The sequence below is a fragment of the Nothobranchius furzeri genome, chromosome 7 (assembly GCF_043380555.1).
Source record: "Nothobranchius furzeri strain GRZ-AD chromosome 7, NfurGRZ-RIMD1, whole genome shotgun sequence".
NCBI classification, from domain to species: Eukaryota; Metazoa; Chordata; class Actinopteri; order Cyprinodontiformes; family Nothobranchiidae; genus Nothobranchius; species Nothobranchius furzeri.
In genome coordinates, this window is record NC_091747.1 from 26,794,948 (window position 1) to 26,807,949 (window position 13,002).

The window sequence follows — 13,002 nt, forward strand, 5'->3', positions numbered from 1 at the left end:
TCCATGGAAACTTTCAGAGAATCCACAAATAGTGGCTTTCACATGGTTTTGTTACTTTTTGCAAGTTTAGAAAAGCAGCAGATGAGACGGCATGTCTGATAATTTAGTTCTTCATCTGATAATATTAGAACATGTCAGTAATGTCTGAGGAACTTTTATAAACGCTGTATAACTAATACTCCTGGAGAGGGTATGAATTACACAGAGGCTTCTGGGGAGCCCAGTTATTGGGGGGGGGGGGGGGTCATTTTGCCTTGGCCCCCAAAATGTCTTGAAACGGCCCTGGATGTGTGACTGAGTGTTGAAGGTGATCTGAATTGTATCAGATGTGTAAATATTACATGTGTATAACTTATTGTTTTATACATGTAAAAATGTGCAGTGGAGATAAATCTACCTACATTTTACTTTTCAACACTTTGTTTTCTTGTTTTTATTTAACTTTTCCTGTCCTGTTTGTCTCTCATCTTCCTGCATCTCCTCTGAACTCTCCAGAAAAACTGCTGCCTGGATTCTTACTTTTTCACCTCATCAGATACTTTTGAGCAGATCAAAGGGATCTCCTGACAGCAAAGCGGAGAGCGCGTTTCGATGCTGCGTCAGTGAGGTGACATCACCGCAGCACAGGTGATGAGCTCCACAGTAGCAGGGCGCTTCAGGCACACATAAGTCAGAAAATAGAGAACATGTGCAGACATGAACGATCGTGTGTTAATTATAGTTTTTTGGTTGCGCCATTTTGAGAATGGACCGTGCGATGGAAGCAGCAGCCTGGAGCGCTGCGCAACAATGCGCTGTGCCGCTCTCTGTGCTCTCAGCTCAAAAGAGTCCATAAATGATGTAATATAGGTAGAAAACTTTTTTCGGGCTCCCCTGGATGTGTAGGATATCCAAGTCCCCCATAATTCGATCCCTGCTCCTGGATGAAAAGCCGGACATTTTCATCAAGAACCCCCAGTCCGGACGCCCGGACAGCGAGTGAAAAGTGGACATGTCCGGGAAAACCGGACGTACGGTCACCCTAGTTTAATATAAAGCGGGAGATTACAGATACAGTATTTTGCTCGTGTCCTTGCTTCCCTGGGCCCTTTAGAGTTTGTGGGCCCTGGGCAATTGCCCAGTTGCCCAAATGGTTAATCCGGCCTTGATGCAGAGAATAGGACCTTGGGAGAGATGTTTGGATGTTTTGTCTTCTCTATGTAAAATTGCGCTGAACAGAACCTTCTGGGTTTGGAAGGCCAAACAGAAAGTGGATTTATTTCTGTAGACGAAAGGTTATGTTTACTGATGTATGGGTGAAAACTGACCCTTTGTGGACGTTACGTGACCTTTCCCGTTTAGTTGGCAAGTCATGTTTGTCACACATTTTCATAAAGCTTTATTTACGTTTGTGTTTAGCAGACCCCTTTAGTCCAGAGAGACTTACAGGTGATGACGAAGCCAGCGGGTTGCCCTTGAGCCTAACAACAAACACTAATCAGTCCATCCTAGGTGGCGGTGGCAGCATAATCAGAGTGAAGTGAACAAGGACTGGACAGTGGGGTGGGGAACGGGTGCAGGGAGGTCCTAGTTTAGAAGATGGCCTCTGAAGAGCTGGGTCTTGAGGAGTTTCTTGAAAATTAACATGACCAGACTCTTCATGTAGATCTCACATGTAGAGTCTGGATTGTCCTGAGTGTGGTGTAGGAGCTGCTAGCCGACGATCCTTCTAGCGCCTTCACATGCGGACTGGCACAGGCCGGACTGGGCAGCTTTAAAGTGTTCATCTCTAGGTAGCCTTGTATTTTCCCTGCTTCGGGCTGTACGGGTCCAACACACCCACTGCCAACTGATTGTCTGGCTCAAATACACGCCTCCCGCTGGAGGGAGCCTCCAATTTGTAGATATAATCAAGCAGCAGGAGCTTCCCGCATGCAGGAGTCATTATCATTCTTGATACTGAGAAGTGGATGTCGCCTCTGACTGAAGCTGCGTCTCTTCTCGCTGCCATGAGGAGCCCGCCCTCGCAGAGACGGCGCTGCCGTGCCTCGAGCTGCACAGTCGTCGGACTTTTCTGGGCATCTTTTTCCCCGCTCAGATGCTCCGAGAATGTCCCATTCCTGAGAAGTGTGTGTGAACAAAACCTGCCGATGCGGGACCCAGACCGACGCCACCCGGTCCGGTCCGTGCTGTCCCAGGTGTGGCGTAAGCCTTTACAAGAGGATTCAGGTAGATGGGAGCCGTACATCCAGGACTTTACATGCTAGTGCTAGCTATTAGAATTTTTAGCTGTGGTAGTGACTTGTTTTTGTTTTTGCGGTGCGATTAATACTTTATATGCCGATTGTAACAGTTCTATTAAAGCCATACCAGGTCACTGGTCGTTTTGAATCTTGTTCTAGTGCCAATATGTGCTGAAAGGAGCCTTTACAGGGTTAATGAAAAGTCACTCAAACCTCCACCGCCCTGTGGCCAGAATACCGCACTTGCAACTTGATGCTGGTCCAGTCCTGTTTGGAGTAATTAAAATGCAGCTGACATACCTGGCGCTGCAGTCTGGTTCCAGCACGTTTCCTGCATGTTTTATGAAGTAGAGATGAAACGCTCCTGTAGACACTGAGGAAGGCTAAAGAGACATTTCAGCTGATAGATTAAGGCAGTATCCCCCCCTCCACACACACACACACACACACACTGTGCCGTTTACATTGTGCACCCCCCTTGTGGGAAAATGTTCGGGGGGAGGCGTCTTTTGCGCCTCCCCGGGGCACTCACAGCTACATAAGAACCACTGGATTAAGGTGTTGCTAAGATGAGCGCACAGCAGCAAGAGCTTCCCTTTGGCTTTCACTAACGAACACTAGGGTGTGCTAACAGCAAGCCAAATAAAACTTTAGGTTACTGTCGTAACCCCGGTTCTCTGAGTAACATGAGTGAGATGTCTCACTATGGGATACGCCCCTCCGCGGACTCCTCAGAAGCACTTATCTCAATACGCCAATCCTGATTGGCCAGTGACCGTGACGTACGCGTCCCCCTGCTACTATAAGTAGCAAGCGTCCCCACGTACGCATTATTCAAGATAAACACCTCTTCTCGCTTCGCCCAGCAAGAAGGGTTGTCTGGTGAGACATCTCACTCATGTTACTCAGAGAACCGGGGTTACGACAGTAACCTAAAGTTCTCTTTCTTAACATTCGTTTCGATGTCTCACTATGGGATATGGAGACTCCCGTATTGCCAGACAGCTTATCCAGCGATCACCAACCTACAGGGGTACGTCTTGGCCCGCCAAAGACCCCACACTCAGAATCGTGTGAGTCATTGCAGGGACCGAAACATCAAGCTTATAGAAGCGTGCAAATGCAAGTGGAGAAGCCCAACTTGCTGCAGCACAAATCTCCTGGATTGACAGCCCCCGAAAAAGGGCCCAAGAAGCAGACAGGCCCCTAGTAGAATGGGCCCTGAGCCCAACAGGAGCCTGAATGCCCTGACAGGAGTAAGCCATAGAAATAGCCTCCACAATCCAGTGGGAAAGCCTCTGCTTTGTGACGGGTTTCCCCTTACGAGGCCCACCCCATGACACAAAAAGCTGGTCCCCCCTGCGAAGGTTCTCCGTCCGATTCACATACTCCTTGAGCGCGCGAATCGGACACAGCTTGTGCCACCGCTCCTCCTCAGGAGAGGAGAAGGGTGGCGGGTAGAAAGCTGTGAGGATAATAGGAGAAAAGGAGCCCACCACCTTAGGCACAAAGGCAGGGTTGGGCTTCAGGGACACCTTCATGTCACCGGGTGCAAACTGGGTGCAGGATGGGTGCACAGAGAGAGCCTGTAAGTCACTAACTCACTTTGCAGATACCAAAGCCAGGAGTAGCACCACCTTAAGAGACAGGATCTTAAGGTCCAGGCCGTCCATAGGTTCAAATGGAGGCCCGGAGAGGGCAGACAGCACCAAGGACAGATCCCATGAGGGCACCAAGGGTCGAGACACAGGGAGAAGCCTGCGCGCGCCCCTCATGAAGCTACACACCAGGGGGTGTTGACCTGCCAGTTTCTTCCCAAAACCCAAGTGTCGGGCGGAAATGGCTGCTAGGTACACTTTAATGGTGGAGAAAGCCTTCTTCCCATCCAACAAGTCTTGCAGGAAAGACAGAATGACGTTCACTGGGCATTGGAAGGGTGAGACCTCCCTGCCCTGACACCAGGCTTCAAACACCCTCCATTTACAGTCATATAGGGACCTAGTGGAGGGGGCCCTAGCATTCTGAATGGTTCGAATGACTGCCTGGGGCAGCTCTGCTGACACTAGCCCGCACCCCTCAGGGGCCAGGCCCACAGGGCCAGCCGTTCTGGATGAGGGTGGAAGATCGAGCCTCCCGCTTGGGACATCAGGTCCCTGCGAAGCGGAAGTTTCCAAGGTTGGCCCTCCAGGAGCTGGAAAATGTCCGCCACCCAATGCATGGCTGGCCAGTATGGGGCCACCAGAATGAGAGTGTGGAGCTGGGTTCGTACCCTCAGCAAGGTGGGTGGTATCAGGGCCACTGGGGGAAAAGCGTAAAGCAGTCCCCGTGGCCAGTCGTGCGCCAGCGCGTCCACGCCGAGTGGAGCGTCTCGGTCGCGCTGAGGACAGTGAGCATTCTCCTTGGAGGCAAAAAGATCCACTACGGCTGTGCCGAACCGGATCCAAATCTGTTCCAACACTGCTGGATGCAGGCTCCAATCCCCGTACAGGGGTGTCCCTCTGGACAGCAGATACGCCCCCCGATTCAGAACACCCGGGACATGGGTGGCTCTGATTGAGAGAAGATGCCTGCTGCACCATAGGATCAGTCTGCGTGCCAGCGTGTGTAACCGCATGGAGCGCAGCCCCCCCTGGTGGTTTATATAAGCCACAGTCATGGTGTTGTCTGTTCTCACTAGGACATGATGGCCGGAGAGAAAAGGCAGGAAGCGCCTCAGGGCTAGAAAGACCGCGAGGAGTTCCAGATAATTTATGTGTGTCCCCCAGAGCTCTCTGCTCCACACACCCCTGACAGAGCGACCCTCCAGGAGCCCCCCCCCCCCCCCCCCCCCCAACCCGACAGGCTCGCATCTGTCGTGACCACTTTCCTCACGAGAACCAACCCCAAAGGCACCCCCTGTGCCAAGAGGGAGGGGTGACGCCAACAGCGGAGCGCCGCGACGCACGCTGCAGAGACCGTCACCCTGCGCGCTCTGTGGCGCACTGGAGAGAGACCACCATGGCACCATGGCAACATCGAACAGGAGGAGCTGGCGAACGGGGAACCGCCAGCTGCAGCGTCGGGAGGGAAGAACTCCGACAGGCTGCCCACTTCTTCCTCTTCACCTGCTGACCGCCGTGTCTGGTGGATTGTCCCGGCGGCGGAGCAGCTTGGTTGCCGGATCGCTGAGGCCAAACTGGTCGAGGCTCTGAGCCCGAAGGAGCTGGTTGGACAGCTTGAGGCTTCGGGCGCTTTGGGATCCGGAACTGAGGCTGGGCTCGGGCAGCTGCCTGAGGCAGGTTCGGCCGAGCCGGCAGCGCCGGTGAGGGTTTACGGGGAAGGCAGAGATGAAGGGCTTCATCCTCTTTCTTTTTGGCCGCACACCGTTGCTGCATTGATGCCAGGGCAGAGCCAAAAATGCCTTCAGGCACGATTGGCATGTCCAAAATGTCCTCCTTCTCTCTCTCAGAGAGGTTGGTGAGGTTCAGCCATCGTGCACGTTCTTGAAGCACCATCATGCCCATAGCTTTAGCCGTAGCATGGACCGCGCAGCGCTGCACACGCAGGCAGATGTCGGTCAATACAGTGATTTCCTCCCACACCTCCGGGTCCGGCTTCGTATTCATGTCCTCACAGAGCTCGGCTTGGTACGCCGAGAGCATGGAGGAGACATTCAAAGCTCGGACCGAGATGGCGGCAGCCTTGTACGCCCTCTCGTTCAGCGCCGACTGGAAGCGGTCCGCCTTTGCAGGGAGAGCGGGAGGCCTGGAGGAAGTCGCCGAGAGCCGTGGGTGCAGGTGGGCTGCAACCAGCCGTTCCATCGGCGGCATACGAAGCATGCCAGCCTTCTCCATCCCTTCGAAGTCCAGCGAGGAGGCTCCTTGGACAGGAGACCTGGAGCTGAACGGGTGTTTGTTCCAGGAGGACCTCACTTCTTGGAGTAGCTCCGGGAAGGAGGGGCTTTGCCGCCCTCGTGGCCTGAGGCAGCTTCTTTCCGTCGTAGCAGGATCTGACAGCCTCAGTGACCACGGTGGGTCAAGGGATGTTGAGCCTGGTCGCAGCGCGTCGGCAGACTGACTGCATGTCCAGGTGGGCGGCCGGAGAAGCCGCTCCATCCCTGGGAGAGGACGGAAAGCTAGGCATGGAGGCCTGAGCGATGGGGAGAAAGACGTCGTCCTCCTCGACCTCCTCTGAAATGAGGAGTTCCGAGGTGTCCTCGTCGTCTCCGTAGTCCAACTCCAACACGTCCTCGGCGGGGTGGCTCGGACCGGCCAGTTCGAGCTGTGAGCCCCAGCTGAGTTCGGCACACGGTTCCGGCTCCGGGAGGACATGTTCGCTGGCGTCCCCAGGCGGTGGCCCAGAGGCCGGCAGGCAAGGGTGCTTCCCCGACAGGCTAGCTTGGCGCGCTAGCCGCCGGCGAAGGCTCTTCAGGGTGAAGCAAGCACAGCTCTCACATGATCCGGGGACTTCCAATGCCAGCTGGGCGTGTTCCAGCCCGAGGCAGCTCAAGCAGACCCTGTGCGGGTCTTTGCTTGAGATTTTGTTCCCACAGGTACAGAGGCGAGCTCCTGCGCCGTCGACTCCTCTGGTGGGAGGAGCGGCTTCCATGTTGGCTAACTTGTGTGTTAGCATAGAACGAGCAGATGCACTGGAGTGTGAAGCTGCTCGTTATGCCCCGAGCCTATGGTGAAGGTCAGGACAGAAGGACGGTAAGTTAACGTTCGGCGACGGAGAGAATATTAGAAGGCTCCGTCTGTGAACAGTTGAGCTAACTTACCTCAGAGATAGAGTAGGACCTGGCTGCAGACATCAGCTGGTGTGTCGAGAGCAAGATGGCGTGCCATTACTTTTACCGGAAAATCGACGAGCGAAAGACCTCGGCAGGAAGTTGGTCCTTTTTTGGCGGCCGCTACGTTGTTTTTGTTTCAACCATACTCGGCGGATTTCAATTGAGGAAAGGTAAGGATAAGGATGATAGATAAAGAAAGAAGGATAAGGATGAAATTAACTAATTGTTGCAACCGTTCTTAGTTCTTAAATGTAGGCACTGTAGCGTTTAAAGCTTTACCAGAGAATTATTGCAAAGGCACCGTGTTTCATAGCTAATTGTATCAATATTAACACGCAGTCTTAAAACGAATGCAGGGAGATCACAAGCTAGCGAACACAAAAGCTACATAAATAAAGCTATCAGCAATTGTAGCTTAGCTTTAACTTAGCTATTTGATTTTTCTGGTCTCCCTGTTTGTTAAAACAGTTAAAGTAATAATATTAACTTTATATATAATTTAGATATGATATAAAGACCACGATTTCTAATACTGACTTGACTGAAACGTTATTAATACCCTTTTTTAATTAAAAAGTGTAGATTTTCAGAGATTTGTAAGTGGTTTCAATCACTAGTTTTCATACGAGGCTAAAGTTAGCTTCCGATTCGGGAAATGGCTAAAGGGCTAATACACCCAATTTTTCTCTACTCTGACCATTTTTATTCTGCTCTAGCTCAAAACCTACAATACATACACTCTTCAAACCTGTTTTAAATTATTCTGGGCTCGTAGGAATGCATAAAACATAGTTTGTGATTTGTGAAACCTTCCTCTGATTTGTGAAACTTCAAAAAGACAGATTTATGAATTTATTTTTCAGCATCTGGCCCACACTGGAACTGGTCCTGTGCACCCAGAAATAAAATCTATTTTCTGGACAAGCTTAGCTTTCAATATCTCTAAATATTTTTCAGTTATTGTGTGTGGTGTGCTGGGTCATTCTACTGTGGTTGCACAAATCAGGTGTCCTGCAACAGGTACAATAACTTTGAAATAGTAGCCGCTTCTCTAATTAATGCCGCCCTCCTTCTGATTCTGTTTCAGAATAATCCTATCCTTATAAAAAATAGATATTTTTGTCGACTGACTGCTTTGATCGGGTTTGGTTTATATTAATATTACCGGATTTAAGCACATGTAGCTGCAAATCATTCAGGAGTTACAGGCCTTAAATATAGATCTAAAATGAATATCGGACTTCTTCAAGTGACCCTGACAAAACTCCTTACATGTGCTTGTATTCTTCATTTGCTAATAAGATGTATTTTTATCTATATTACAGGACAATCGAGGCTTTGAAAAATGGAACCCAGGCAGTGATTTCAGATGGTGAAATCAAGGTAATGTTTAATTATAATAAATTAAGACTCTAAAATTGGACATAGGATAATGCAATCCCTTGTTATCTGTGGTAATGTTGCTTATTTTTAACTCTTGTCTCTACTCAGACTTTGTATAAGGATCTCTGCAGCGGTGGAGTGAAGTCTGGCCTCATGTATCTGTGGCACAATCCAGGTGTCTCGCTTAAATTAAAGCAAAGACTAAAGCCACTGATGTTCCACTTTGCTGATGCACAGGTAAATGTATACTGACTTACAATAAGTTGCATCACATTTATTTATGTGGATGCGTGGTCAGTGGGCCACCTGGGTCCGTTGTCTAATGCTGAGAGGAATGTTTTGTTCATTTTTATGTTAACGTGTTTTATAGGTTGATGAGCTGACAAGAGTGGATTGGTTCATGCTCAGGAATAGATAAACTAATAAAGAAGAGAGAGTTCCAGTTTCTGGGCTTGGTGTTTGATGTCCTTGTTCCAGAGGTACAACGCAGGCTTCAGCAGTGATTGGTATAAAAGTTACTTTTCGAAAACATTTGACAGTGTATGAAGTAATCCTTAACAGAGTTTGGTGGCAGGAGAATCTCGTCTCTGCTTTTTGCGGATGATGTGGTCCTCCTAGCTTCACCCAGCTCTGATCTTCAGCTCTTGCTCCCTTCAGCTCTTGCTGGGTAGGTTCGCGGCCGAGTGTGAAGCGGCTGGGATGAGGGTCAGCACCTCCAAATCTGAGATTATGGTTCTCGACCGGAAAAGGGTGGCTTGCCAACTCCGGGTCGGGGGAGAGGTCCTACCTCAAGTGGAGGAGTTTAAGTATCTCGGGGTCTTGTTCACGAGTGACGGTAGGAGGGATCGGGAGATCGACAGGCGGATTGGTTCAGCGTCTGCAGTGATGCGGACGCAGAGCCAATCTGTCGTGGGGAAGAGGGAGCTGAGCCAGAAAGCCAGGCTCTCGATTTACCGGTCGATCTACGTCCCAATCCTCACCTATGGTCATGAGCTTTGGGTAATGACCGAAAGAACGAGATCGCGGATACAAGCGGCCAAAATGAGTTTCCTCCGTAGGGTGGCCGGGCTCAGCCTTAGAGATAGGGTGAGGAGCTCGGACATCCGGGAGGGACTCGGAGTAGAGCCTTTGCTCCTCTGGATCGAAAGGAGCTAGTTGAGGTGGTTTGGGCATCTGGTCAGGATGCCTCCTGGACGCCTCCCCGGGGAGGTGTTTCAGGCATGTCCTGCCGGCAGGAGGCCCCCGGGTCGACCCAGGACACGTTGGAGAGGTTACATCTCCAATCTGGTCCGGGAACGCCTTGGGGTCCTGCCGGAGGAGCTGGTGGAGCTGGCCGGGGAGAGGACGGTCTGGAGCTCCCTAGTTGGGATGCTGCCCCCACGACCCGTACCCAGACAAGCGGAGGAAGATGATGACGTTGAAGTAATCCTGCATGTTTTTCAGGTAACAATAAAAGTGTTGGAAAAATGGAAGGGGATGAATTGATATGCTGCTGAGAAAGCCATGCTTCAGCAAATTAATTTGTACCCAAAATAAAATAGTTGTGAAATCAAGTGTTTCTTTGGTTTTATTGTCTTTCACTCAAAATAAATACCAACTAGCTAAATAGTTATCAGCTGTAGTAGTTAAATTCTGTTGCAATGAGCTGCTGTGATACACAATAGGACAGTGTTTTGGATATTTAATAACTAATTTTTGTTGCTGGTGAGAGAGGAGTGTTGCTGAAATGTTTTTCACTGCTTCTGGGAGTCCTGTACTTTAGCAATTGGTGTAGGTCAAAAGTTCATCTTGGGCTTAACAATAAAACTGAATATTTAGCCAGTACTATTTTGTTAGCACATTTTGAAAAGTCTTAGTTTAACGTGTTCTCATTTTATCCATATGTTTTTTTAATTCACTTTACAGCCTTTTATTGTGTGTGTGTGTATATATACATATATGTGTGTGTGTGTGTATATATATATATATGTATATGTATGTATGTATGTGCTACTGTCATAAAAATTCCCTGTCTGAAGAACAAAGGGATTTAATATTCAGTTTTCATGCAACGCAGGTAACAACGTTACTTAAGTTTGCCAGTCCAGATCTGAAGAGAAAAAAAAATCCGAAATAAAAAGCTTTTTCCGGTAAGTTTTTTTTTTTTTTAAACTACTTCCAGTGAAAGTAATGACTTCTGGTTAAGGTAATGACCCACTGTGTAATTTTTCTCTTAAATGTGTACAAATCGAAGAGAAAAACGACACGGTATGGTTTTGACAAATCCAAACTACTTTTGTGCTTTGTCAATAAAGCGTATTCAAGAAAAAAAAACTACTTCCGGCAAAGGTAATGACCCGAAAAAAAAACTACTTCCGGCAAAGGTAATGACTTCCGGCGAAGGTAATGACACTTGTTTTTCCGGATACGTCATTTCCTGTCACGGCAAAGACGCCCAAGAGCATCTGGCTGCAGACATCAGCTGGCGTCTTTGCCGTGACAGGAAATGACGTATCCGGAAAAAAGTGTCATTACCTTCGCCGGAAGTCATTGCCTTTGCCGGAAGTAGTTTTTTTTTCTTGAATACGCTTTATTGACAAAGCACAAAAGTAGTTTGAATTTGTCAAAACCATACCGTGTCGTTTTTCTCTTCGATTTGTACATATTTAAGAGAAAAATTACACGGTGGGTCATTACCTTAACCAGAAGTCATTACTTTCACTGGAAGTAGTTTTTTAAAAAACAAAACTTACCGTAAAAAGCTTTTTATTTCGGATTTTTTTTTTCTCTTCAGATCTGGACTGGCAAACTTAAGTAACGTTGTAACCTGCGTTGCATGAAAATTGAATATTAAATCCCTTTGTTCTTCAGACAGGGAATTTTTATGACAATAGCACATACATACATACATACACACACATATATATATATATATATGTATATATACACACACACATATGTATATATACACACACAATAAAAGGCTGTAAAGTGAATTAAAAAAACATATGGAAAAAATGAGAACACATTAAACTAAGACTTTTCAAAATGTGCAAACAAAATAGTACTGGCTAAATATTCAGTTTTATTGTTAAGCCCAAGATGAACTTTTGACCTACACCAATTGCTAAAGTACAGGACTCCCAGAAGCAGTGAAAAACATTTCAGCAACACTCCTCTCTCACCAGCAACAAAAATTAGTTATTAAATATCCATAACACTGTCCTATTGTGTATCACAGCAGCTCATTGCAACAGAATTTAACTACTACAGCTGATAACTATTTAGCTAGTTGGTATTTATTTTGAGTGAAAGACAATAAAACCAAAGAAACACTTAATTTCACAACCATTTTATTTTGGGTACAAATGAATTTGCTGAAGCATGGCTTTCTCAACTGCATATCGATTCATCCCCTCCCATTTTTCCAACACTTTTATTGTTACCTGAAAAACATGCAGGATTACTTCATCGTTGTCATCTTCCTCTGCTTATCCGGGTCCGGGTCGCGGGGGCAGCATCCCAACTAGGGAGCTCCAGACCGTCCTCTCCCCGGCCTTGTCCACCAGCTCCTCCGGCAGGACCCCAAGGCGTTCCCGGACCAGATTGGAGATGTAACCTCTCCAACGTGTCCTGGGTCGACCCGGGGGCCTTCTGCCGGCAGGACATGCCCGAAACACCTCCCCGGGGAGGCGTCCAGGAGGCATCCTGACCAGATGCCCAAACCACCTCAACTAGCTCCTTTCGATCCAGAGAAGCAGCGGTTCTACTCCGAGTCCCTCCCGGATGTCCGAGCTCCTCACCCTATCTCTAAGACTGAGCCCGGCCACCCTACGGAGGAAACTCATTTTAGCCGCTTGTATCCGCGATCTCGTTCTTTCGGTCATTACCCAAAGCTCATGACCATAGATGAGGATTGGGACGTAGATCGACCGGTAAATCGAGAGCCTGGCTTTCTGGCTCAGCTCCCTCTTCACCACGACAGATCGGCGTCCGCATCACTGCAGACGCCGAACCAATCCACCTGTCGATCTCCCGATCCCTCCTACCCTCACTCGTGAACAAGACCCTGAGATACTTAAACTTCTCCACTTGAGGTAGGACCTCTCCCCCGACCCGGAGTTGGCAAGCCACCCTTTTCCGGTCGAGAACCATGGATTTGGAGGTGCTGACCCTCATCCCAGCTGCTTCACACTCGGCCGCGAACCTATCCAGCAAGAGCTGAAGGTCAGAGCTGGGTGAAGCTAGGAGGACCACATCATCCGCAAAAAGCAGAGACGAGATTCTCCTGCCACCAAACTCTGTTAAGGATTACTTCATACACTGTCAAATGTTTTCGAAAAGTAACTTTTATACCAATCACTGCTGAAGACTGCGTTGTACCTCTGGAACAAGGACATCAAACACCAAGTCCAGAAACTGGAACACTCTCTTCTTTATTAGTTTATCTATTCCTGAGCATGAACAAATCCGCTCTGTCAGCTCGTCAACCTATAAAACACGTTAACATAAAAATGAACAAAACGTTCCTCTCAGCATTAGACAACGGACCCAGGTGGCCCACTGACCATGCATCCACATAAATAAATGTGATGCAGCTTATTGTAAGTCAGTATACATTTACCTGTGCATCAGCAAAGTGGAACATCA

At 48.6% G+C, this 13,002-nt stretch overlaps 1 long non-coding RNA gene and 1 pseudogene across 1 annotated transcript; one reads left to right on the forward strand and one right to left on the reverse strand.

Annotated features, from left to right (window-relative positions):
* Positions 1 to 3,165: 3,165 nt before the first annotated feature.
* LOC139070544 (uncharacterized) lies at positions 3,166 to 5,046 on the reverse strand (annotated as a pseudogene).
* Positions 5,047 to 7,026: 1,980 nt separating this feature from the next.
* On the forward strand, positions 7,027 to 8,618 carry LOC139070547 (uncharacterized). Its single transcript, XR_011521031.1, has 3 exons — positions 7,027 to 7,160; positions 8,316 to 8,373; positions 8,482 to 8,618. It is a non-coding gene; the product is annotated as an uncharacterized lncRNA (long non-coding RNA).
* Positions 8,619 to 13,002: the final 4,384 nt, after the last annotated feature.